This window comes from Topomyia yanbarensis, chromosome 3, assembly GCF_030247195.1.
Source record: "Topomyia yanbarensis strain Yona2022 chromosome 3, ASM3024719v1, whole genome shotgun sequence".
Lineage (NCBI taxonomy): Eukaryota > Metazoa > Arthropoda > Insecta > Diptera > Culicidae > Topomyia > Topomyia yanbarensis.
Genome location: NC_080672.1, coordinates 243,266,737 through 243,293,755, shown reverse-complemented (window position 1 = coordinate 243,293,755; position 27,019 = coordinate 243,266,737). Strand labels below are relative to the sequence as shown.

Genomic DNA, 27,019 nt, shown 5'->3' with positions numbered 1-27,019 from the left:
TTGGTTTCGTATAGACAACATTCGTAAAATATACGACTTTTTCGTGCATATGAATGAATCATTCGTACTGATTTGGAAAAGATTTTATTTTTATTACAATTTGTTCGTAAAACCAACGAAACGACTTTCGTAGGCTTTTTACGAATTGGTTTCATTAGTCAAACGAATTGTTCGATTAAATGTTCGAAAGTCTTTCTAATATTTACGGGCACCTTTCGTAATAACTATTTTTTTATGAATTTCCAAAATATTTGGCCACAAAAAATCACAGCACTGAACAAATTTTTAATAAATCTGGTGTGAGGATCACACTTTTTTGCACCGCAATCGGATGGGTGTCCATACCTCGTATATGATCCATTCACATGCAGAGGGCAGCCTCCTGGGGAGTTGCGAAGAAAGCAGCATAGCAGGAATTTTTGTATTGAATGCAAGGTCTAATTCCCTTCTGCTTACAAATATAACAAAATAGCCGCCGTTGAGCCGTAGGAATCATTTCTACCGTCTATTGATTCCAAAACTAATCTATTGCGCACATACTACGTGAGCCCAGTGAACACTGTCCACCTACTTCAAGGCTCCACTTATCTAAAACACATTCCATTGCAAACATCGTCTTCAATGCCACAGCCCTTCCGGAATGTGCGAAATTCCGAAGAAATCTTGATGATATTCGTATTCTGACACATTCCATCCATTGATATAACAAACCGCATCGTCATCCACGACTGATCCTTTCTGCCCGATTACTGACACTTGTAAGAAGGGCTCAATCAAGAGGTCCAATAAACAGCGACCGAACACAATTTTGCGACAGCCGTCGTTCATTCATGATACCTATCCAAATTGCATCTTATTTATTGACATCATACTCCATTTCGCCGTCCAATTCTTCTATACTTTTTTCAGTAAACCGAACATAAACATTTGGTCTGATCAGTCCATTGCATATCGTGTAGTCTTCATTCTTTTTGAATATATCTGAAATTATATCGCTGTTAAAAACTCGATGCAACATATTCCTTACCTTTCGGTAACGTACCCTTCGGTTCCGGTTGGCGGCGAAACGTCAAACATATCAAGATCCGAATCTTCCAACCGTTGTTTGTGATCTTCCATACTTATCAAGGGAACTGTCACCGACAGGTTTATATTCTTTCCACCGAATGTAGGTAAGCGACTCTCGTGGAGCCACTATCAGAATCTTATTTTTCGGAGTAACTTAGATCTTTTTATTTGTTTATCTACTCAGTGGCGGCGTTAGACTTTTTTGCCGCTCGGGGCAAAAAAGTTAAATTTGCCGCCCTCTTACATATTTCTGACTAACCAAACTATCTCATCAGTACAGTTTTCTGCGTATGTTTATGAAAATTGTAACAGAATAGTTAACAACAACATTACTTTGAAATTTATCTAGTTTTTTTTTTACATTAGATGTTATTAGTTAGTTTTATGAAAACTAATTAAAAAACCGATTTAATCCACCTAGCAGTTAGATGAGACATTTCTTACACATTTCACTGTTGGATTAGTTTGCAGAACTCACGAGAAGTAGGCACCCAATTAGAGGTGGGATGAAAACAGTTTCTAGTCTTGCACAAATAAAATCTCGAATAAACTGAATGAATTATAGAAATCAACAAAACGACCGAAATAAAAAAGTAAAGCAAAAAATGAAACAATAGGTTTTTAAATTCATAAAATGAGTAGAAAAATTAATGGAAATCATTATAATTTTGATCCAAATACACGAATCTAATTAGATTAGGTTATTACATAAAAATTAAGATTATATTTAGAAATAGTTATAAGATTAATAGAATAAATTGACTCATACTAACAAATTGAATGAAATAAAACGAATGACTGAACATGAAATGCATAAAATTAAAGATACGAATAAAATGAATCAGATAAATCAAATGAATCAAATGAATGAAATGAATCAAATGAATCAAATGAATCAAATGAATCAAATGAATCAAATGAATCAAATGAATCAAATGAATCAAATGAATCAAATGAATCAAATGAATCAAATGAATCAAATGAATCAAATGAATCAAATGAATCATATGAATCATATGAATCAAATGAAACAAATGAATCATATGAATCATATGAATCAAATGAATCAAATGAATCAAATGAATCAAATGAATCAAATGAATCAAATGAATCAAATGAATCAAATGAATCAAATGAATCAAATGAATCAAATGAATCAAATGGATCAAATGAATCAAATGAATTAAATCCATCAAATAAATCAAATAAATCAAATGAATCAAATGATTCAAATGATTCAAATGATTCAAATGATTCAAATGATTCAAATGATTCAAATGATTCAAATGATTCAAATGATTCAAATGAATCAAATGAATCAAATGAATTAAATCAATCAAATAAATCAAATAAATCAAATGAATCAAATGAATCAAATGAATCAAATGAATCAAATGAATCAAATGAATCAAATGAATCAAATGAATCAAATGAATCAAATGAATCAAATGAATCAAATGAATCAAATGAATCAAATGAATCAAATGAATCAAATGAATCAAATGAATCAAATGAATCAAATGAATCAAATGAATCAAATGAATCAAATGAATCAAATGAATCAAATGAATCAAATGAATCAAATGAATCAAATGAATCAAATGAATCAAATGAATCAAATGAATCAAACGAATCAAATGAATCAAATGAATCATATGAATCAAATGAAACAAATGAATCATATGAATCATATGAATCATATGAATCAAATGAATCAAATGAATCAAATGAATCAAATAAATCAAATGAATCAAATGAATCAAATGAATTAAATCAATCAAATAAATCAAATAAATCAAATGAATCAAATGATTCAAATGATTCAAATGATTCAAATGATTCAAATGATTCAAATGAATCAAATGAATCAAATGAATTAAATCAATCAAATAAATCAAATAAATCAAATGAATCAAATGAATCAAATGAATCAAATGAATCAAATGAATCAAATGAATCAAATGAATCAAATGAATCAAATGAATCAAATGAATCAAATGAATCAAATGAATCAAATGAATCAAATGAATCAAATGAATCAAATGAATCAAATGAATCAAATGAATCAAATGAATCAAATGAATCAAATGAATCAAATGAATCAAATGAATCAAAATCAAATGAATCAAATGAATCAAATGAATCAAATGAATCAAATGCATCAAATGAATCATATGAATCAAATGAATCACATGAATCACACAAATCACATGAATCAAATGAATTAAATGAATCAAATTGATTTAATTCATCCAGTGAATACAATGAATCAAATTAATGAAATGGATCAAATGAATGAAAAGAATGGATGAACAAAATGAATAAAGTAAAAAATAAATGAAATGTATAAATAAAACAAACGAATCAAATAAATAAAATGAGCTGGAGTGATAAAATGAATAAAAAGAAGAAAATGAGCAGAATTAAATGCATTGATTAAAATGAAAAATTGAACTACAGTAAAAGGTTATAAATTAATATAAAGAAATAAATTGAATCAAATAAATTATTTGGATGAAATGATTAAAACTGAAAAAGTAGTCAGATTATTAAAATGAAGAAACTGAACAAAATGAATAAACTGGAAAAAATTAATAAAATGCATACAATGAAAACAATGAATGATATGAGTAAAATGCACAAAAAGAATGAACTGATCAGAGTGAATCCAAAGAATGAAACGAATAAAATAAGTAAAATGAACGCAGATGTACAAAACGAATCAAAAGATGCGGAATGAAATTATTAATTAAAATGAAATGGTCATATATTTGAAGCCAAACACATTTTTGAATAAAGATAATGAATAAACCGGATTGTACGAAATGAAAACCAGAAATTTGCATCAGAAAGTTTTGAAATGTTTTTGAAAATCCCAAAGGCTAATAAATATGCAATGAACTTTCTAGGGCTTCCATCTTTTTTTGGTTTTATTCTTTTTGTTTTCATGCTTCTTTACTTGACGAATTCAAAGTTTACTTTTTGGTCACATATTCCCGAAAAAAGATTTATGTGCAGAACAGAATTTACTGGTCCAGTATTTTAACGCGCAATTGAATATAGTAAAGTGAGACAAGGTCACATGTGCTTTCAAGCCCCCTGAACAGAGAACGACAGAGGGAGAATGCGATTCGTGAATGAGACAGGTAGATATATCAAAGTTTTTATTTGCATTGAAGTAAATAGTGTGAAATGTCTAGGCTATGTCGATTGCATAAAAGCCGTGTTTGTATTGTTTCGTTCGGAATTCTCGTGCAGGAAATATGGATAAATAAGTCCTATACAGACCAATATTGTGAAAAAGAAATGGTTCAAACTACTCAGTATATCCAAATATGGACGACGATAAGTTAGAAGACACATTGTAGTTGCATCCCCCATCGAGAGTGGGTACTTTGGGGACTTCTTTTCCTGGATTTAATTTGTGGCTATTTTTGGTCTTTGATCCGTTATTTTTCATGAAACTTCGTACCAATACAACGAATGCGCAACGTTCCGTCTTCCATCTGCACGCCACCATAGATGGTACGCAACACTTTTCGTTCGAAAACTCCAAGGGTGCGTTGGTCCTCCACGAGCATAGTCCAGGTCTCGTGGCCGTAGAGGACCACCGATCTAATCAGCGTCTTGAAGATAATCAACTTCGTGCGGCGGCGAATTTTGTTCGACCGGAGCGTCCTCGAGGAGCGAGGAGTCCAAAGTAGGCACGATTTCCCGCTATGATCCGTCTCTGAATTTCATTGTCGTCGGTTACCAGTGAGCCCAAATACATGAATTCGTCGTCATGATTGAACGCAATGCCTAATCCAAGGAATAAATACTAGAACTCACTGTTTCTTTATCAACGCATTATTTTGTCTTTGAAGTGAACTTATATATTGATTTTTGAGAAATAGTTCATTTATTATAAAGGTAATTCACAAAATGTTCTCAACATCGAATTCCTTGAATCACGTAGATGTGTTTTCATACCCCGATATTCAAAATCGGTTTAGTTTTGCCCCTAAAACACCAGTAAAGCAATACTCTGTATGAAACAATCTCATTTTTAATTGGTGTAAATTGGTAAGCGAGAACTAAAAATACAAAATGTCTAATATCTCCGCCGCTCGTGCACGGATTTAGACAATCTATAGCTTGTTAGAAAGGTATTTTTACAAGCTTTCTATTTATGTGCAGTTTGAGAGACAATATTATATTGTTCGAAAGTTATTTGCAAAAAACCTGCTGTATTTTGACAAAATCGCCCATATCTCAGAAAGTAAACAACATATCGAAAATCAAAAATAATAGTGTCAAATGGCAACGTTAGGCCTTTCATTTGAAACTAATTTCATTATGATCGGTTCAGCCATTGCTGAGATAATTACATGACATTTTGTACATACATATGTACATACACACATACACACACACACACACACACACACATACAGACATTGTCTCAATTTGTCGAGCTGAGTCGATTGGTATATGAGACTCGGCCCTCCGGGCCTCGGAAAAAGTTGTCAAAGTTTGAGCGAATCCTATACATTTCTTTTGTAAGAAATGTAAAAAAGAGATTTGCTCGAAACATTACTTGTGTTAAGATTCTTTGAAACTTGACTTGAGTTCATAATCCAGACGGATGCTAGCGATGTAGCTGTCGCTGGGGTTCTCTCCCAAGACCTGGATGGACAGGAGAGAGTCATAGCCTTCTTCTCACACAAGCTAACAACACCGCAAAGGAATTATCATGCTTGTGAGAAAGAAGCTTTGGCTGCCCTGTTGTCCATCGAGGCCTTCAGGGGTTACATTGAAGGATCACACTTCACTCTAATTACGGATTCCTCAGCCCTGACCCACATATTACGTACAAAGTGGAAGACCTCTTCACGATGTAGCCGCTGGAGTCTGACACTGCAGCACTACGATATGTCCATTATCCACCGGAAAGGTAAAGAGAATGTGGTTCCGGATGCGTTGTCTCGTTGTGTGGCTGTAGTCTCAACCCGAGCCAGGTCGGCTTGGTATAACGACCTAAAACAAAAAGTCACCGATCAACCCGATGAGTACGTTGACTTTCAAATATTTGATGGCGCCCTATACAAATTTGTCTCCACCCCAAACCACCCCACCGGTTTGAGTGGAAACAGGTAGTCCCACCTGAGAACAGAGAGACTATCGTAAAAGACTGCCACGATCAGTCAATGCACATGGGCATTGAAAAAACGTTGGCAAGAATACAACAAAAATATTATTGGCCAGGTATGGCCCGGGAGGTAAAGGACCATTTGCAACGATGCCCTATTTGCAAGGAAGTAAAGGCAGCCAATGTAACCGTAGTTCCTCCTATGGGTGAGCCCCGAATAACCACCCACCCCTGGCAAATCATCGCGGCCGATTATATAGGTCCTCTTCCGAGAAGTAAGAAAGGAAATCAACATGTGCTGGTTGTGTTAGATCTTTTTAGTAAATGGGTAATGCTTACCCCAGTACGCAGGGTTGAAAGCGAATCGCTTTGCAACACATTAAAAAACCATTGGTTTTTACGCTATTCTACGCCGGAGACAATCATCACGGATAACGGATCCGTGTTTCTATCTCGACAGTTCAAATCACTTCTAGGACGATTTAACATTAGGCATTGGCTTAATACGAAGTACCACTCTCAAGCCAACCCGGTGGAGATTAACGCTGCAATTCGAACCTACGTGCGAGAAGACCAGCGTCTTTGGGACAGTCAAATTGCAGAAATCGAAATCATTCTCAATACATCGGTACATTCCGCCACGGATTGCACTCCTTATTTCGTAGTGCACGGTCACGAAGCGTTCACGAAGGGCACTGACCATAAGTGGTTTTCCAGAGAAGATGGGCCAACCACTGAGGATCAGATGTTATCCAAACAACAACGTTTCGCCCAAATTTATGACTTAGTCAAAACCAATCTTAAAAAAGCCCATGCCTCAGGAGAAAAACGATACAACTTGCGACATAAACAGTACGCAACCCCCCTTCAAGTTGGTCAGCTTGTATATCGACGCAACATGAAGCAATCTAACGCCGCAGAACGGTACAATGCAAAATACGGTCCTATGTACCTTCCTGCGAAAATCACTGCAAGAATAGGAACCTCGTCCTATGCGCTGGAGGATATGGACGGTAAGAACCTGGGGATGTGGCCGGCAGCCCATCTGAAACCAGGATAATTTATTATTTCTCTATTTTCACTACATAACAAAATGACATCGAATATTTGTCACCACATCTTGCATCAAAAATCGCGATCGCTATGGCCGATCGGTAGTCCAATATTATATTGTTCGAAAGTTATTTGCAAAAAACCTGCTGTATTTTGACAAAATCGCCCATATCTCAGAAAGTAAACAACATATCGAAAATCAAAAATAATAGTGTCAAATGGCAACGTTAGGCCTTTCATTTGAAACTAATTTCATTATGATCGGTTCAGCCATTGCTGAGATAATTACATGACATTTTGTACATACATACATACACACATACACACACACACACACATACAGACATTGTCTCAATTTGTCGAGCTGAGTCGATTGGTATATGAGACTCGGCCCTCCGGGCCTCGGAAAAAGTTGTCAAAGTTTGAGCGAATCCTATACATTTCTTTTGTAAGAAATGTAAAAAAAGAGATTTGCTCGAAACATTACTTGTGTTAAGATTCTTTGAAACTTGATAGTGTCGCCACAAATTTCATTTTTTGGCAGATTTTTCATTCTTGCGGAATGAAGCCCTTTTCAACCATTTTCTCGATAAAACATATATTACACCTAAAAACGAATTTTTGGTTTTTCACTTTCAATAAAGAAATGAATATATAGTATAAAAGCCAGGACAAAATTGAAAGGGTGAAATTTCCTTTGTTTTTAATCCATTTGGAATCTACAGAAAAAAAAAACGCATTCAAACTTGACCAAGTAGCCTTGCAGCAGCGTTACGTATTAATCACGGTGAGCAAGGTAAGGCTACAACTCTGTTAACAAGATCGCACTTAACCGTTATGTGTCCGACAGCGTACTCCTTTGCAGATTTTAATTTATGAAATTCCAGTATTCTTTCCCAAACTGAAAATTACAACTTAGTGACACCTTAAAATAATACCAAGCATAGCTTTTGGGAGCATAAAACCAATGATACAGTGATCGGGGGCTTGAGGAAGGGTTTTTGTATTTCTTTAACCCCGTAACAGGTCGGCGGGGTACCAGGGTACCACCAAAACCGAAATACTAATAACTATTGGAATTTTTATCCAATCTGGAGACATTTGCATGTTTTGAATTCCGGAACTCAACCAAAGCAAGAGAAGCAAAATTCCGTTTCTTCAAATACCGCATCATAAACGTTCACTGCCCACACAAAACGAGACCAGCGAACGACAAAGATGCATTTTAGGCCGAGCTGGAGCGTTTCTGTGACAGCTGCTCACGATGGGATAATAAATTGATTTACGGCGACATGAACGCCCAGACACACAGAAAAAAATATTTTGCAATTTTAAATTTATTTTCATGCACATATTTGGAGCAAGAATATCACTGAAAAATTAAGTTCCAACACAAATACACACAACTTGTCGTGCTTTCTGCCAACGATCTTCACAGCCACACAAATGTTAGTACAGCACTCGTGAGCATGGACGCCGAGGCTCAACATCTAGCAGCTACGATCGTGCAGCGGAAATACGTGCACAAGCTGGAGACGGCACTACCAACAGAAGAATAGGTATGTGTGACTACTCTTGATGGCTGGAGCAACTTATGAAGCATCACAGGTAGCACTACTGAGATGAAGAGACGAATACGGCAGAGGCAAGAATGATGCAGCACCGTACGAGGGAGAACGAGAAACGATGCAGGCAAGCATGGATCAGAAAAAAACGGTATTCCACTGGGCACTCCACTGGGTGATTTAGAAGATTTAAGAGGAAGAGACTTTAGCGGATGATTGTATGGTGAACATGGTGACCGGCGATGAGAATACCGGCAGAGAAATTCAGAGATGTATTCTGGCAGGTACTTTGGGCTCGGGTTTTAGTCAAACAAAGTACGATACGGTACGAAGCAAACCAGCTACAAAATGTTCATTGAACCGGTTGGCCAATGGGCTATGCAGACCCGTAGTATGCGGTTAGCCAGGTTGACCCCCTGCCAAGCTTAGAGGGACGCTAAAATTTGCGGTATATAATAAGTAAGGATAAATATTAAAATAAGTAGGGTAAATGCGCTATACACGCTAAATTATTGTTCGTGAGTTAAATTGAAAAAGGAGCACTAAACTGAAATTCCACCAAAAGTATCAAAAGAGTACGATCCGGCCCTATCAGTCCCATCTCAAATCTAAAGTTGATAGAAGACTAAATAACGAACTGCAATGACTTTCAATTGAAAATTGTTGCAAACTTAACGCTCGCTTTCATAGTTGCATAGTGTTACCGATCTAAGTTTTAGCTGTTTCGTAACAATATAATTCCATCCACCGGTAATTCAATTATAGTATGTAAGTTATGATTTTGTTTTTTTTGTAAGTTTTTTTGTTATTGGCTCTCTATTATTATTGTTGTTAGTCTGTTAATTGAATTAAAAAAATATATTTGTTGTTACTTTTGTTTAACATAGGATAAGTTGTTGTACTAACCACTAACCCCGTTAAAATTCAAACCAATAATTAGGCGTCGATAATTTGCGAAAAAAAAACATTGTAAATGATAGCGGTTGGGGGAAATTTGGGAATTCTGCCTGTATTGCTCGAGGGCTGAAAAGAGGTCTTTCGTACCCACCCCGGAACGTCCAGACCAGGCGTTGGGGCCTAGGACGTGTTCCCCTCTGGACCAGTCATAACTCCTCAAGGCACCTATAATCCCGCAACCGTTACCAATCTGAAGCTATTGAATGTACCGGAAAAACCGCAACGGCAAAAGACGGCAACATAGTCCGCACTAATCATATGCAAACTGTCTAATGCAAAATTTACTAACGCCGAATCTGTTGCTGCATGACTGATTGGCACCGCAGTGGAGTTGAGTCAGGTGCCAGTAATTTAGCCGCAGAACCACTGTTTCCGGAAAAACTAAGGGAGAGAGAGATAAGGAGGACGAGAGAGAGAGAATAAGAGGAATTGGGTTCTTGGGAAATGATGATGAGTGAGGTAGGTCAGTTTTGATGCAAGCCTAAGGCGAGTAAGTTCAGTGAAATTATAAAAACGGTATAGTTCGCAAAGTATAAAATCCTGCGAGAAGTTTCCAACCTAGATCAGTACGGACCTGATATCACGAGTCCGCTCGAAGTGATTTTCCGGTCAAAATTCGGCTTGTGTCCCACCGTTGGCCGCTAAGATTTTTCGGAAGTCCGTTTCTATTAAGATGGCAACCCGCCACTACATCGTGAAATTACCAACCCACGGTACGTCCGCCGAAGTCCGCCGCCGCACCCTAGCACGGCCGACGAGAATCGCTCCTGGGGTAGACAACGGTACGCCACTCCATTGTGGAGCAACGAAAGCACCAAGTGACGGTAACATCTCGGACGCGTGCGCAGTTTGCTAAAAGGTCACGCGCATCAGTTCTACCCACGCTGGAAGCACCGGCGCTACGCTAGTATTGACGCCAAAACCACTGCCTCGTTCGCCAAGCAGCATCGACAGCAACGACGGCCCGCCAAACGGGCTCAGGTACGTTCAATTCCTCCTCTCTCCCACCCACGTGTCGGATCAGCGAAGGGCCCCAACGTTAACCATTAGGCGCCTAAAACTCCGTTCAAAAATAAATTGTAAAATTGTAAACCTTTTCTTTTTGTTCCTACGAGAGCCTTTTTCTTTGTTGGATGGTTTCTATATTGATTCGCCTGAGTTGAAAAATTGTTTAAAAGCGGTAAGTACAGTGAGTCCTCCCGAGAACGGTAGCCGACCCTGAGATAAAAAAAAGGTGAGCTAGCCGAGCGGTGTTTTCATAGAAACTTACAATTGGCGCCCAACGTGGGGCCCGATTTCACGCAGGAGTTCATAATCCAGACGGATGCTAGCGATGTAGCTGTCGCTGGGGTTCTCTCCCAAGACCTGGATGGACAGGAGAGAGTCATAGCCTTCTTCTCACACAAGCTAACAACACCGCAAAGGAATTATCATGCTTGTGAGAAAGAAGCTTTGGCTGCCCTGTTGTCCATCGAGGCCTTCAGGGGTTACATTGAAGGATCACACTTCACTCTAATTACGGATTCCTCAGCCCTGACCCACATATTACGTACAAAGTGGAAGACCTCTTCACGATGTAGCCGCTGGAGTCTGACACTGCAGCACTACGATATGTCCATTATCCACCGGAAAGGTAAAGAGAATGTGGTTCCGGATGCGTTGTCTCGTTGTGTGGCTGTAGTCTCAACCCGAGCCAGGTCGGCTTGGTATAACGACCTAAAACAAAAAGTCACCGATCAACCCGATGAGTACGTTGACTTTCAAATATTTGATGGCGCCCTATACAAATTTGTCTCCACCCCAAACCACCCCACCGGTTTGAGTGGAAACAGGTAGTCCCACCTGAGAACAGAGAGACTATCGTAAAAGACTGCCACGATCAGTCAATGCACATGGGCATTGAAAAAACGTTGGCAAGAATACGACAAAAATATTATTGGCCAGGTATGGCCCGGGAGGTAAAGGACCATTTGCAACGATGCCCTATTTGCAAGGAAGTAAAGGCAGCCAATGTAACCGTAGTTCCTCCTATGGGTGAGCCCCGAATAACCACCCACCCCTGGCAAATCATCGCGGCCGATTATATAGGTCCTCTTCCGAGAAGTAAGAAAGGAAATCAACATGTGCTGGTTGTGTTAGATCTTTTTAGTAAATGGGTAATGCTTACCCCAGTACGCAGGGTTGAAAGCGAATCGCTTTGCAACACATTAAAAAACCATTGGTTTTTACGCTATTCTACGCCGGAGACAATCATCACGGATAACGGATCCGTGTTTCTATCTCGACAGTTCAAATCACTTCTAGGACGATTTAACATTAGGCATTGGCTTAATACGAAGTACCACTCTCAAGCCAACCCGGTGGAGATTAACGCTGCAATTCGAACCTACGTGCGAGAAGACCAGCGTCTTTGGGACAGTCAAATTGCAGAAATCGAAATCATTCTCAATACATCGGTACATTCCGCCACGGATTGCACTCCTTATTTCGTAGTGCACGGTCACGAAGCGTTCACGAAGGGCACTGACCATAAGTGGTTTTCCAGAGAAGATGGGCCAACCACTGAGGATCAGATGTTATCCAAACAACAACGTTTCGCCCAAATTTATGACTTAGTCAAAACCAATCTTAAAAAAGCCCATGCCTCAGGAGAAAAACGATACAACTTGCGACATAAACAGTACGCAACCCCCCTTCAAGTTGGTCAGCTTGTATATCGACGCAACATGAAGCAATCTAACGCCGCAGAACGGTACAATGCAAAATACGGTCCTATGTACCTTCCTGCGAAAATCACTGCAAGAATAGGAACCTCGTCCTATGCGCTGGAGGATATGGACGGTAAGAACCTGGGGATGTGGCCGGCAGCCCATCTGAAACCAGGATAATTTATTATTTCTCTATTTTCACTACATAACAAAATGACATCGAATATTTGTCACCACATCTTGCATCAAAAATCGCGATCGCTATGGCCGATCGGTAGTCCAACCAAACCTGAAACAAAAACAAGTGTTACTTTCGGAAAATTCACACAGTTAACGTCTATCCCTCCGCGGGCTCAAAACGGCCGCCCAGAATGCCTCTTCGGAGCCTCAGAATCACCATCTCTGGCTGCCCTCGCAGTGCGCCCTATCTGCGACATCCTTCGGTGATTTACCATTCCGCTCCTTTAAACTCGACTCTTAGAAGATAGAAAAATAAGCTGATAAATGGAAAGCCAACTCACTGGCTGTAGAAATTAAAAATATTCACACAGTACAGCAACACAAACGGCCATTCCACCTAACTGTTGAGCTGCTCACATCTCTTTGTCAGGTTAGGAGGTTTTTGCTATAAAAGTCGATATAGTAGGTTTACTAAGCACTCATAATTCGAATTCGCGATTCGAATTACCTCGATGTGATAGTTAAACATAGTTCCAGGAGTATACTTTGTAACCCCTAATGCCAAGGAATTCGTAGCAATATGACCTTTGTTATATACCACAAAAGGCAGTGATCACGCTGTGCCTTTCAGATGCTTCGTGATGGATTTTGAGAGACAGTTATGGGTTTTGTCTCTAAAAGCGAATGTGCGTTAGGAATAGCTAAAATTAGAAGCGAATGAAGATGAATGAATGACGACGGTATGAATGATTATGGAGGACGCGTCCATTGAATGGGAAGAGTGGATGAATACGGATGACTGAGATTAAAAAATTTTCGGAGTAGGTTTCCTGTAGTAAACTTACAGGTGAAAAAAAAGGTGAGGAAGAAACATAGATGTTCCCGCTAAGGAAATGGAATGGAAAGGAGTAGTTTAAAAGGGAGGAAACAATGGGAAAGATGAAAAAAGGAAAAGAATGCAACAATTCGATTTAGTAGCAGGTCTGATCGGGGCGGCCAAAAGACAATTAAATTTATCTCTATTGATCCAGCTCTGCTGTGCACACAGGTCTGACACGGAGGGCAATTTATACGCGATGGTTTCAGAATAGACGAAAAATTATTACATAATTTTTCTACCCTACCACGGGGAGAATTGTTACCGATCTAAGTTTTAGCTGTTTCGTAACAATATAATTCCATCCACCGGTAATTCAATTATAGTATGTAAGTTATGATTTTGTTTTTTTTCTAAGTTTTTTTGTTATTGGCTCTCTATTATTATTGTTGTTAGTCTGTTAATTGAATTAAAAAAAATATATTTGTTGTTACTTTTGTTTAACATAGGATAAGTTGTTGTACTAACCACTAACCCCGTTAAAATTCAAACCAATAATTAGGCGTCGATAATTTGCGAAAAAAAAAACATTGTAAATGATAGCGGTTGGTGGAAATTTGGGAATTCTGCCTGTATTGCTCGAGGGCTGAAAAGAGGTCTTTCGTACCCACCCCGGAACGTCCAGACCAGGCGTTGGGGCCTAGGACGTGTTCCCCTCTGGACCAGTCATAACTCCTCAAGGCACCTATAATCCCGCAACCGTTACCAATCTGAAGCTATTGAATGTACCGGAAAAACCGCAACGGCAAAAGACGGCAAAATAGTCCGCACTAATCATATGTAAACTGTCTAATGCAAAATTTACTAACGCCGAATCTGTTGCTGCATGACTGATTGGCACCGCAGTGGAGTTGAGTCAGGTGCCAGTAATTTAGCCGCAGAACCACTGTTTCCGGAAAAGCTAAGGGAGAGAGAGAGATAAGGAGGACGAGAGAGAGAGAATAAGAGGAATTGGATATCGTAGGGTTCTTGGGAAATGATGATGAGTGAGGTAGGTCAGTTTTGATGCAAGCCTAAGGCGAGTAAGTTCAGTGAAATTATAAAAACGGTATAGTTCGCAAAGTATAAAATCCTGCGAGAAGTTTCCAACCTAGATCAGTACGGACCTGATATCACGAGTCCGCTCGAAGTGATTTTCCGGTCAAAATTCGGCTTGTGTCCCACCGTTGGCCGCTAAGATTTTTCGGAAGTCCGTTTCTATTAAGATGGCAACCCGCCACTACATCGTGAAATTACCAACCCACGGTACGTCCGCCGAAGTCCGCCGCCGCACCCTAGCACGGCCGACGAGAATCGCTCCTGGGGTAGACAACGGTACGCCACTCCATTGTGGAGCAACGAAAGCACCAAGTGACGGTAACATCTCGGACGCGTGCGCAGTTTGCTAAAAGGTCACGCGCATCAGTTCTACCCACGCTGGAAGCACCGGCGCTACGCTAGTATTGACGCCAAAACCACTGCCTCGTTCGCCAAGCAGCATCGACAGCAACGACGGCCCGCCAAACGGGCTCAGGTACGTTCAATTCCTCCTCTCTCCCACCCACGTGTCGGATCAGCGAAGGGCCCCAACGTTAACCATTAGGCGCCTAAAACTCCGTTCAAAAATAAATTGTAAAATTGTAAACCTTTTCTTTTTGTTCCTACGAGAGCCTTTTTCTTTGTTGGATGGTTTCTATATTGATTCGCCTGAGTTGAAAAATTGTTTAAAAGCGGTAAGTACAGTGAGTCCTCCCGAGAACGATAGCCGACCCTGAGATCAAAAAAAAAGGTGAGCTAGCCGAGCGGTGTTTTCATAGAAACTTACAATAGCAACAAAAATGGGACAAATATTTGATCGTGGACAGTAAAGCAGCCACCTCCTTAAAACTGTAGCAAATATCATGAAAAAAGTTAGATCGTTTATCAGCGAGGAGATACCCCATTTTTGGTGTTTCTTGAAACGCTGGAAGCTCGTTTTTTGATCTCAAATTTCCAAGACCAGGAACCGTTTGCTTCAGCTTTGTGTCATCGCTTCCTATAGCTGTTGTATTCGGTCGCTCATGAGGAAAATGTTTACCTTTACAACAAATCTCGTTCGATTACAGTTTTTAGGAGCAGTAACAGATAAATATGGGGATCGTCAGAGTCATAGTCTTCCTGAGCCAAGAGAGCATAACGATTTTTCGTGGTGAGGCGTAGCTCTCCTTAGTATTTCTGTTAAAAAGTGCTTTGAGCGGCTTTGAATGGGTTTTAATTCTCTGCGCACTTGCCCCTCGCGGTTTTATTCTACAATAGCCTGTTTACCTTTATTTAGTGCAAAACATGACGCGCGGTACGAACCTTGTTATAGAACAAGATCGACACAGCAATACTGCTAACGGTCACCCGAAACGAGTTTGAAGGGACATACAGTTTTGTCCCGTCCTGTGCAATTGCCATTTAAAATTTTCAATCACTGGAAGAAGCGGTCCTTGAAACAACACCGTCAATCTCAACTATGTGAACCGACATTTAAATGTTGTTAGTCCGTCATAAAGTCTCCTGAAAAAATGCTCCTGCACTTAACCTCGAAAACAAATCTGTAGTGAAGTATTTTTTAAATATTTTCAAACTTTAGTAACCTGTTGGCACTTTATATTAATGGTTTCGATTTTCCGTGTCACTTTCGAAGGATTTCCTAAAAATTAGTTTTCGTGCTTTTTTTATAAAAGTCCACATACTTCGATATCTTAAATTACTTCATAAACTATGTGCGGATAAGTCATAAAGTAAGTCACGATAAGTGTGCCATTTTCAATTATACACTCAATTATTGGTCGAAAGCCGAACAGAAAAGGATAGTCAAGTGGTGTTCAGGGCACAAAACTAAGACTCCGCCAAGAGCGCTAGAAGATCACGTTACGGCTCTGAGGCTATACAAGCGAAGTTGCAACGTATCATGGGTGTTTTCGAACGTAAGATGTTGCGAGCGATCCATGGACCGATGCAGTTGTTAGTCAGCATGACAGCATGGCGTATGAACCACGAATTGCAACAGTTGTATGGAAAACTATATATCGTTCACACAACAAAATAGTTGGGCACGTCGTTAAAGTGGCTAACGACAACCCGGTAAAAATGGTTCCCAAAACTAATCCGACTAGCACAAGTAGCCACAACGAGCAGGGTGGGTCGACTAAGAAGGGAACCTGAGGAGTCCTCGAGCTCTGTGAAGCTGGCGATAAACGGCAATGAACGGAGTGAGCTAGAGACGACATATTGATACAGCAAAGGATACGGCTTGGTACGGTAGGTAATAAGAGAGTTATAGAAGTTAGTGCCAAGATCTCGGTGTTGTCAAAAATCAATTGCAATTGTAAATGTTGGAAATTACCAAAAGTTTGGAAAGGTTACTGAAAATAAATAAAACGCCGTATAACGTGTGGGATATATTTGCCACAATTAGACAGTGTTAATATAAACATAAGAAAAAAATTAACATCAAATTTACTTACGATTACAGCAGTAAGAACCCATTTTTCTGGATTGTATTTGTATTTGTATTTGTATAAAAAAAGTCCAACTGACAATTTGTCTTAATAAACTATACTAAACTAAGGTAAACTAAACATAATTAAAATAGTGACAATACACGACGACGAAACTGCGAAGAGTTCATGACGAAGTCGAAAATTTCAGCAAACTCGTTGAAGCGACGACTCATTGCTAAAATTGGACTATTGGTAGCGTAGTTAGTGCTGCGCATTTCAGAATGCAGCAGGGCTCGAGGGCGAAGAGAACGGGTAGGCGCGTAGAGGTTGATTTGCGCTAGTAGCTCCGGATCATCATATTCAGCCAGCAGAATCTTTGACACGAAGGTAGCTTGCGCTGCATGTCTCCGGCGTGTTAAAGTATTAAGTCCTAAAAGACGACAACGGTCCTCGTACGGTGGCAGGTTTAATGGATCGTTCCACGGCAATTCACGTAACGCATACCGTATGAATTTACGCTGGACTGCTTCGATCCTAAGGCTCCACGTAGCTTGATACGGGCACCAAACGACGTTTGCAAATTCCAACTGCGGGCGCACCAATGAGCAATAAAGAGCCTTGAAGCATAGAGGATCCCGAAATTCGTTGGATATTTTGAAAATAAATCCCAGCAAACGATTGGCTCTGTCGATGGTCGCTGAGACGTGATGAGTATACGTTAGCTTATCATCAAGAATGACTCCTAGATCCTTCACGTGGTCAACGCGTTGTAGTAGAGTTCCTGCGATGTTATAGTTGAAGGTAACCATATTTCTCGTTCGATAATAGCTGATGACAAAACATTTTGCAACGCTAAGGACCATCATGTTTCTTACACACCAGCTATAAAAGGTGTCAATAAGATGCTGTAGCTCACGGCAATCGGCTTCATTCCGTATAACAAGAAAAAAATTTAAGTCGTCGGCAAAAAACAGCTTTCCTCCACGGCTTAGAACGAAAACCGCATCGTTCACGAACAGTGAAAAAAGTAGTGGACCTAGCGTACTACCTTGAGGAACTCCGGAAGTGTTGAAAAAGGATTCTGAAACAATATCGCCAATTTGAACAACGATTTCACGGTGCACAAGGTAGGATCGAAGCCAATGGCAGAATCTAGTAGAACACCCTAGCTTATCAAGCTTTGTTATCAGTATCTCATGATTAACTCTATCAAAAGCTGCCTTTAGGTCAGTGTAAATAGTATCCACCTGCAATTTCTTAGACATTTGTTCCGTGCAAAATGACGTAAAGCAGACGAGATTCGTCTCGACTGAACGTCCTGGGAAAAATCCGTGCTGAGATGTACTAATGTAGTGTCGACAAGCAGAAAATAACGCCTCGTTGATAATTGATTCAAAAACTTTAGATTCGACTCCTAGCGAAGAGATTCCGCGATAGTTCGCTATGTTGCGTTTGTCACCTTTCTTGAATACCGGGAACATAACTGAGCATTTCCAATCCTCAGGAAACGTTTGCTGCTGAAGCGATAGGTTAAAAATATATGCAAGTGGCGTTACAAGTAAGTCCGAACATTTTTTCAATACAGTTGAAGGTATAGCACTGAGGCCGGGCGCATAAGATGACTTGGTTTTCCGAATTGCAGATATAACCATTTGTTCAGAGACAGTAAACACATCCAAATCAACAGCACAAGCAGGAACGTCGCGAGAGGCATTTTCGAGTTCGTTTGCGGTTGGCGAGTCAGTTGAAAAAACACTCGAGAAGAATCTGGCAAACAGCGTACATTTCGCCACAGTTGTCGTAGCTTCTTCGCCGTCGTAAAGCATCCTTGATGGAAGTCCAGTTTCTTTACGCTTCGTGTTGACAAATGACCAAAAGCCCTTCGGGTTTCGGCGTAGATTATTCTGGATGCGGTTTACATAGCGTTTGTACAGAAGCTTGTTGTAACAACGATACTCATTACTGGCTAAAGTGAACATGCGCTTAGAAAGAGGACACCGTCGATTTGTGTACGCACGTAGGGTTTTTGCTCGAGTACGTTTTAGCTTTCGAAGAGTGCTGTTTGACCAGGGTGGCTTGCTAGGAGGCTGACATTTAGGCACTGAGGTCTCAACACAGTTCAGTAGTAGTCGCTTGTAGATGGCAACTGCAGCATTAACACTCACTTGGGCATGCAGTACACTCCAATAAATTTGCGACAGAGAACTGCGCAGCTTTACAAAATCAGTTTTGCGAAAGTTGAGACGGTCGACAGAAAGAGTTTCTACATACTGAACTGATCGAATAGTGCCAATTGAGATTTCAAGCGCGGAATGAAAGTTGTCAAGTGGAACAATCACGCTGGATGCTTCATTGACGGAACATACAGGTATAATAGTTTCACTAACAAAGACGAGATCCAGAAAGCGTGACTGGTGGTTAGGAATCATGCTTACTTGACTTAGTCCGTTGAAAGCAAATCCGTCCAGTAGCAAACGACTGGCGATGTTGGTTGTCTAAGCAATCGGGTCCGGGTAAGCGTATCCGTGTCGTGACGGGACCCAAATGAGTCCTGGCTGATTGAAATCACCAAGGACAATCATCACGCCATCCGCGCCAGCTTGTGAAGAAGCGTTATTCACAGCATCCATGTGAAGTTGCATGATATTGCAGTCGAGTCGCTTTTCAGGAGGAATATAGACAGCACCAATATAAAAGTTCCTCGATGGAGTTGTAATTCTAACCCAAACAGCCTCAACACTGGTTAAACTACCGACATCAATCTCACATGAGGCAAATGCGGTGGAAACAGCAATCAAAACTCCTTCTCCACGTCCGCGAATACTGTTGCCACTATTTCGGTCCGCACGGTATACGGTGTAAGCATCGCCGAAAAGCTGCACTGATGTTATACGCGCATCGAGCCATGTTTCGGTGAAGACGCAAACATCGTAGTCACCGCCCACAGCAGCTAAATACACGTCATCAATTTTCGTCTTAAGCCCTCTCGCGTTCTGATAGTAAATCCGCAAACCATCAGTGTCATGTGAGAGGTGTCGTGCTGCATTCCAAGTTTCAGGGCTGTGGGCTCGATGATCACTATCACCGCAAATAGCGCGGGGAGAGCAGGATGTACTGTTGTCAGGAAGGGGAACAAGCTGCGATACGGAGGGAATGACTGCGTCATAACTGTTGCGTCCAGCGGCTGACTGCAATGGGAGGCATACTTGAAGGTGCGCAGTATCACGTGTAGCTTCGGAAGGACATATATTATTTAAATGTTTACCTGAGCGGACAGATGCGATGCGATCGAAATTATCATTTTGACATTGAAGGTTCGCTGGAGCGGTAGAGTCGATTGAGTAGTGTTCATCAGCAGACTGTAAGTGAAATTTACATTGAGGGTGTGCAGCATATTGAAGTGCTTCGGAAGGACATATACCCTTCTTGGTTTTACCTGACACAGAAGAAGTTGCCGATTCGCCAGGTAGTTCGATGTCGCTCACCGAGGAACATGAAATTAGACAGACGAGTTTATCCGGGATAGCTTGGCGCTACTGTCCACCACCAGATGGATTCTTCTTCGCAGCGATCCTGATGATAGGCCGTTGAATTTTTGAATTGGTCACAAATTCACGAAAGTAGATGTTCTCCGGCCAAGAGTCTTTGGACAGAGCCTTATCCCTGCATGATTTGCTAACGCCAACTTTGAAGGTGATGAAGCTCAGCGACTATTTTTGGTTGCATATCCTTTCCCAGACAATCTTTCACAAGTCTAGAAACTTCATCGTCCGTCGTGCTGGGATCAAATGCAGACAAGTAGACCCATAACAGCTCCTCAGGTGGTGATACTGTTTTTATCGTTTCAAACGCAGCTTTTGCTCCACGAATATTAGTGATTTTTGATTTGAGCGGATCATCTTCACGCTTGCGCTTAGGAGTGTTTGGAACGGGATAATATGCAGCAATCCCTGTCCAAGGTGTATTTACCGTTGGAGATAGCGGTTTTGTGTCGACTTTAACCGAGAGAGCTTTAACGACATCTTTTAAATCAGCTATGTAATCCTTTAATGATTTCAGAGAATTGTCGTCGGGCATTGCATTGTCGCAACAACGCGAAGCCATTCTGCGGAAATTATCGTTACAAAACAAATCAGCACATCCGTTACACATCCAGAATATATTCCGTGAGTGGATTCCCAGAACATCACGAACGTCATAATCCAACTTGACACATATCATGTGAAACGAATTTCCGCAATACCCACGACAGGTGATTCGCTCAGAATCATTTATGACTTTCGAGCAGTTGGTACAAGCCATGCTTTTGAGCAAAGAAAATAACGCCTACCGGGTATGCAATAAAAGCAGCAAAAATGAAGCGAACTTGCATGCAACTATCAGCTATCCACCAGAAGATGTCGCTTTTGTCAACAAATTGAGCGTAACGTTGTGCAAAGTGATAACGTCAAGTAGAAAAAAAACACGAAACTATCACTTTCACTAAAAACAACACTTGCAGCTATCAGATATGATGCTGGTTAAGTTCATGAAACTTCAAAGTTCTTGCACAACCGATTAACACGAAAAATGAATAGTACAAAAATAAAAACGATCACGATTGTTCAACAAGTATAAATTAAAAAGAAAACTACTAGCTTTGTTGACGACCGGGGTGTAGCAAACAGTGATGCCAAAACATTTTGTTCCTCATTTGTGAGAAATAAACTTCATTACAGATTTTTTTCTCAAAAATAGTTATTAACCCTTTCATGCCCAACTTTTTTCTAGTGCATGTAGGGTTCCAAAATTATTTTTTCTTGAAAACGGAGAGACCAAGAAACACGAAAAGTCTATTGTCAAAAAGATTGGTGCTTCCATTGCAGTGCTAGAAGCTGCTCAATTTTTACCTCCCAATGCTCAATACAATTCTCCAAGAATATTTACAATAGTCCAATTACATGGAAAACGTAGCCAAAGACAGTCTAAATTGATATGTTTTATCAGTTTTCAATAATATTGCACCATAACGAAGATCCGAAGAAAAAAATATTTTCCGTTGTCAACGTAAGCTGTCCCTGGCAGCACTGCTCCATCGGAATCGAACCAGACTAATTGCAATACCTTCGCTTCTAGAGCTGATCCTTGTCACTGTTAATACTCAAATGAAAGGCAATAGTCACATTCATTAGTCATACTTGTTTTTGTGAACAAATCTTGCCTCAATCAAAAGTTATAGTTGTTTAAAAACGTTGTTGTCCACAAACAACATGGGCACAAATGGGTTAATAAAGGATTTTCTTAAAATAATTTGCGTTTGTATTTGCTAAGATCGTTACGTTTGAGGTTCAGGTTCAGATATATATTGTTTTGTTCCGTCAGATCCGTCGTACTTCTGATCGTCAACAATTAATCTTCTACAGGCGCCAAAACAAAATGAATTCAAACGCTTCACCCTCGCTTAACGTTTATCGCCATTAATGAACAATGATAATCACTAATAAATAATTAAATTATGTTGAGCAGCATTTGCCGCCCCCAAATTTTGCCGCTCCCTTAGCGCCGCCACTGTATCTACTGTTGTTTACGCTGTTTGAACGAGTGCCACAATCGAGATCACCAACCATCGGAGACATAGGTTGCCATGGTCATAGTTGTTCAAGTAGTACTGCCGTCCAATAACCGATTTGTTTTTTTTTCGCACTTGGAACACTCGAACGGCTGTGTTTATTCAGGGTTTTTATGTAGTTCTGGATTTCTACGTCAAGACGTATAAGAAAATCGCTAAAAACTATTGTGTGAAACCGTGTTCGTGTTTACACTTTTCACTTCGTTTTCTTCAAAATTTTCGTGACAGCTGCGAAACTGATCGGCATGAAACGAAATTGACAAACCAAAGGATGTGTATGTCTCAGCGATGCCAAATTTGCAGATTTATCTTTATTTTACAGACTGTTGATAATTTCTTACAGATGTGCTTCCAGACATTTACAGACTTTTGAAATAGTATTAAAATAGCTGAAAATATTACTGACTAAATACTGTGCACTATCAAACACTACTTCACAAAATATTCCCAGCGAATGCTTTATTTATTTATTTATTTATGTAAGTTGAATTTGTACAGACATAAATATTTTAAATTTTTTTCACATTTTGATAAAATATGCGGCATCACTGGTGTATATTTTTACCTCGAAAAATCGATTTAGTTCATCCGCGGATTAAAATATCGATAAGCTAAAATCGATTTTTTTTTCAAGATGCCAATAACTACGAAATATGTTCGTAAATTTCATGAAGTTTTTATGTATTTTATCAAAAAAAAACTTTGCGGAATGGATTTGTCATCAACCAAAGAAATTTGTTTTGCCCTATTTACGATTTCTGTCAACAAATCCCCACAATATTAATTCCCTAAAAAGAGTTATTACAAGAGTACATCTAACTTTCATAAACATCAAATCGATTTTGACAGATCGATTATTTTAATTAAAAAACCGGTGTTTTCAAACATCGATCCTAAAAGATCGGATGAAAAAATGTGTAAATATTGCGCACTTCCCACCAACCTGGACTCCGCACTTTTAAAGTGCGAGTGATCTCAAAACTGCGAGCTGTCAAAAAACATGTATTTCAAGTGAAAGAGATGGTACTTTCATAGGCAGACCAGTCGAACTAACCGGTCTATGAGAAGAATTCAATGGAAGAATGGTAAGTGCGCAGTGCAGTTAGAATCCAGTTTTTAGTGCCACAAGCAATAAATACGAAAACATTTGTTCGATGAATGAATGAATTCGTGCGACCAACGAAATCGTTTTGTATTATACACAAACCTTTATTAAAACAAACGAAACATATCGTTTCATTTACGAAAAATAATTTCATTGTCAACGATAACATTTGTGCAACGTACACTCAATCTGTAAGATTCACGAAACTTTTCGTTCAACACGCGGCCATTTTTCAGTCATGAAATGAACGAAATCTTCTATTTACAATGCACGAAAATACTTCGTTGCAGAAAACAACGAATGAATTCATGCATTGCACGATCATTTTCATTCTATTTAAGAATTTATATTTTCAGTGTAAGGGCTTATATGCGGATTGAGAAAATACAGGAATTTCCAGCATTTCCCCTATACAATATTACAAAAGCTTATTAAAAAAAAATTTCCCTAATAAGGTTGTAAAAATTATAAAGTATTTGGCAATTTTAATTTCTATTATTTTTTAATAAACGGAGTAAGACCTTCGCTTCACAACGCAGTTTAATTTTCATGGCATGCGATGAGCATGATCTCTCGAATTGCTGAACTGAATATTATAGAATAGACGTTAGTTTTTAGTATACTTTATGGATTTAACCCACCCAGATTTAAATCGCGCAAATGGCTCTGAACCAGACCCGGTTAAGACGATTTCGCTAGATTTTCAGAGCAGCGTGAACCCAGTGCACTAGCGCGGAGGACGGAAGTTTGTCGAAGAGTTTCGCGAAAAAAATGTTCCAGTAATGATAATGATTTTCCGTGACAAGATATGAGAGTTCTTTTTAAATATGTACTTTGACATTAGGATTAGCAATAATAATTCAAACTGGAAAGTCACTTTTAAAAGAAAGTCGATATCGAAGTAAAATTTGAACTATGCGCGGATGCACTTTAGAGGTAGCATGATATCAAGAGCTGCAATTTCAGTTCTTAGTTCTCAGTTGCGTTGGAAATTTGAGTAAGTGCTATTGAAAGTATGCACTTCAAATATATTCAAAGAAAAAAAAATCGATTTTTTTGGCCCCGCACTTAAGGAAAATTCAGTTGATTGAAGAACTAAGATATATTTCTAAGGGAACCTTCTCCTGAATTCGGCGGAAAAGCAAAGTAATATTTGAGAATTTTTTGTGGAAAAATGAAGAAACATAAGAACTTCTGGTTTTGATCTTTTATTCGTTATTTATCGATAATCAGAAAATGATTTTTTTATTCGAAAATTTAAAATAGCGGCTGAAGTTTTTCTCGAAAACAATGTTTTTTTTTTCTAACGGCAAGAACAGGGCTTGTTCTATTGATCTGATTTCCATTATCCAAAACATGTTTGAACATATATACTTTTTTGTATGACTTATACGTAACATTTGTAGGTTGCGGTTATGCCACTACTCGGGTTCTTGTTTGTCCGGTGGATCCATCTTGTCAGGGCGGCCTAGGCACTTCCATCAGAATTTCGGATATTCGTATACAAACAAAAAGTAAAACAAACAAATCTAAATTTACCGACTTTTATTCCACCAAATCTCCTTTTTGCTGCACTCTGTCGATGAAGCTGACCAGCTGCTTCTGACGATGGCGGGAAGCCGAAGGTTTTATCCGACCGGCTGGGACTCCGACGGCCGTGTTCTCCTGCTGGTATCGTTGGCTGCTCCGGCAGCGGTTCTTGTATTTTAGCTAGGTAGTTGAGCTTTGCTCCTTTGTTGTAACCTCCCTAGCGACGGTGATGACGAATCACCGGATTCTTTACTCCCCACAAAGAATCCCTGAAGACGCCACAGTGTTCTTGCCAGGCAAGGCTGTTGCCCTACCTGCTTCCCTCTCCTTGGCTTTTAGCTGTAGAGGAGAGCAACGCTCGTTCGGTTTATCCTCTACAGCGAGAGGGGCGGGCACTTAAGATCTTTTCCGATTAGCCGGGGAACGAAAACTCCCTTACAATTAGCTTCCCCCGACGGCGATCCTTCACCACTAAAACGCCGCTCGCTAACTAGGCTGACCCGTCAAATGCTAAAAATCACCTTTGGATGCTAAAGAATAATCGGATGTTCTTATGGTTCATCTTATAGTTACGAAGTCGATTAATTAATACAGCGATTCTCAACCTGGGGTCCGCTGACCCCTAAGGTGCCTACTAGGGCTCCGCGAAGAAGATTATTTATCTCGGATGGAACTTTTTTGTAACAGACTGAAAATAATATATTTGGATGGTACAATGGATGTTAAGCCGTGGGGGTCCGCCACAACCCTGGGTGATTACGTAGGGATCCAAGGAAAGAAAAAGGTTGAGAACCGCTGTTCTAAAATGCCATTAAACACCAATTTCCTGCTTGGGGAAAACACTGAAATTTCATGGATTAAATTCAGACAGGTACCCTGTCAGACACATAACGGTTAAGGGGTTACACACCTTCTTGCGAGAAAAAATTGAAGAGAGTTTGATTTCTTTTTAAAAGTATGTAGGAATGATTTTATCACATCAAAATTATAGTTTTGTGATAATACAATTTTAGTGAAAAATACAAGAATTAGTTTATAAAAAATATTTTAATAGTTGACGGAGTTATGGTCGGTGATGTCCGGCAGATCAACTAAAATCCTAAAACTCAAAATATTTCATTAGTATACACACAAAAAAAATATTTTGTGATTTTAAATTTATTTTCATGCACATATTTGGAGCATGAATATAAACGTAAAATTAAGTTCCACCACAAATACACAAAACTTGTCGTGCTTTGTTCAACGAATTTTATTATAATTTTACAGGTTGATTGAAAAATTCAGTTTCATTAAACGGGATACCAATGCACATTAATGTATTTTTAATCCGATATTGCTGTAAAATAAATGACATGTGATATTAAACGAACGAAAGTGTAAAATCATATTCTTTTTGATGCTCCCATTAAGTGCATCGAATTCAACTTAATTTTCAATCAAATTTTTGATTCAAGCTTTGTATATTTACATTCGTATTGATTTACATGTCGTTTAAATTTAATTATTTTTTTTTGTGTAGTAGTATTCTTCGTACCTTGACGATTAGTGGAAAAACTATTGTTTTTCTGCATAGTGGAACGTTTTTCCCAAAAAATCGATGTTTTGATTTCTAAAAATTGTGTTAGAACATTTTTATCGACAATTTGAAAATTTATGCCTAAAAAAGGAATCGTTAAGGTACGAGTAAAATTAAATACGATCAATTGAGGACAAAATGAAGAAGATCGGTTGAACAATATTCGGCAATCGTGATCACGGATAAGTCATTTTTGGAAAAACAACACA

At 39.3% G+C, this 27,019-nt stretch overlaps 1 protein-coding gene and 1 long non-coding RNA gene across 7 annotated transcripts in view; one reads left to right on the top strand and one right to left on the bottom strand.

Annotated features, from left to right (window-relative positions):
• Positions 1–27,019, top strand: part of LOC131689389 (uncharacterized) — a 468,781-nt gene that overhangs the window by 240,484 nt on the left and 201,278 nt on the right. The window lies entirely within an intron of this gene.
• Positions 69–22,835, bottom strand: LOC131689393 (uncharacterized). Of its 2 annotated transcripts, XR_009305391.1 has the most exons (3): positions 22,592–22,835; positions 1,043–1,352; positions 69–981 (listed from the first exon to the last, which is right to left on the bottom strand). It is a non-coding gene; the product is annotated as an uncharacterized LOC131689393 (long non-coding RNA). The 2 variants fall into 2 exon arrangements; XR_009305390.1 differs by lacking the exon at positions 22,592–22,835 and having other exon boundaries at positions 1,043–1,656.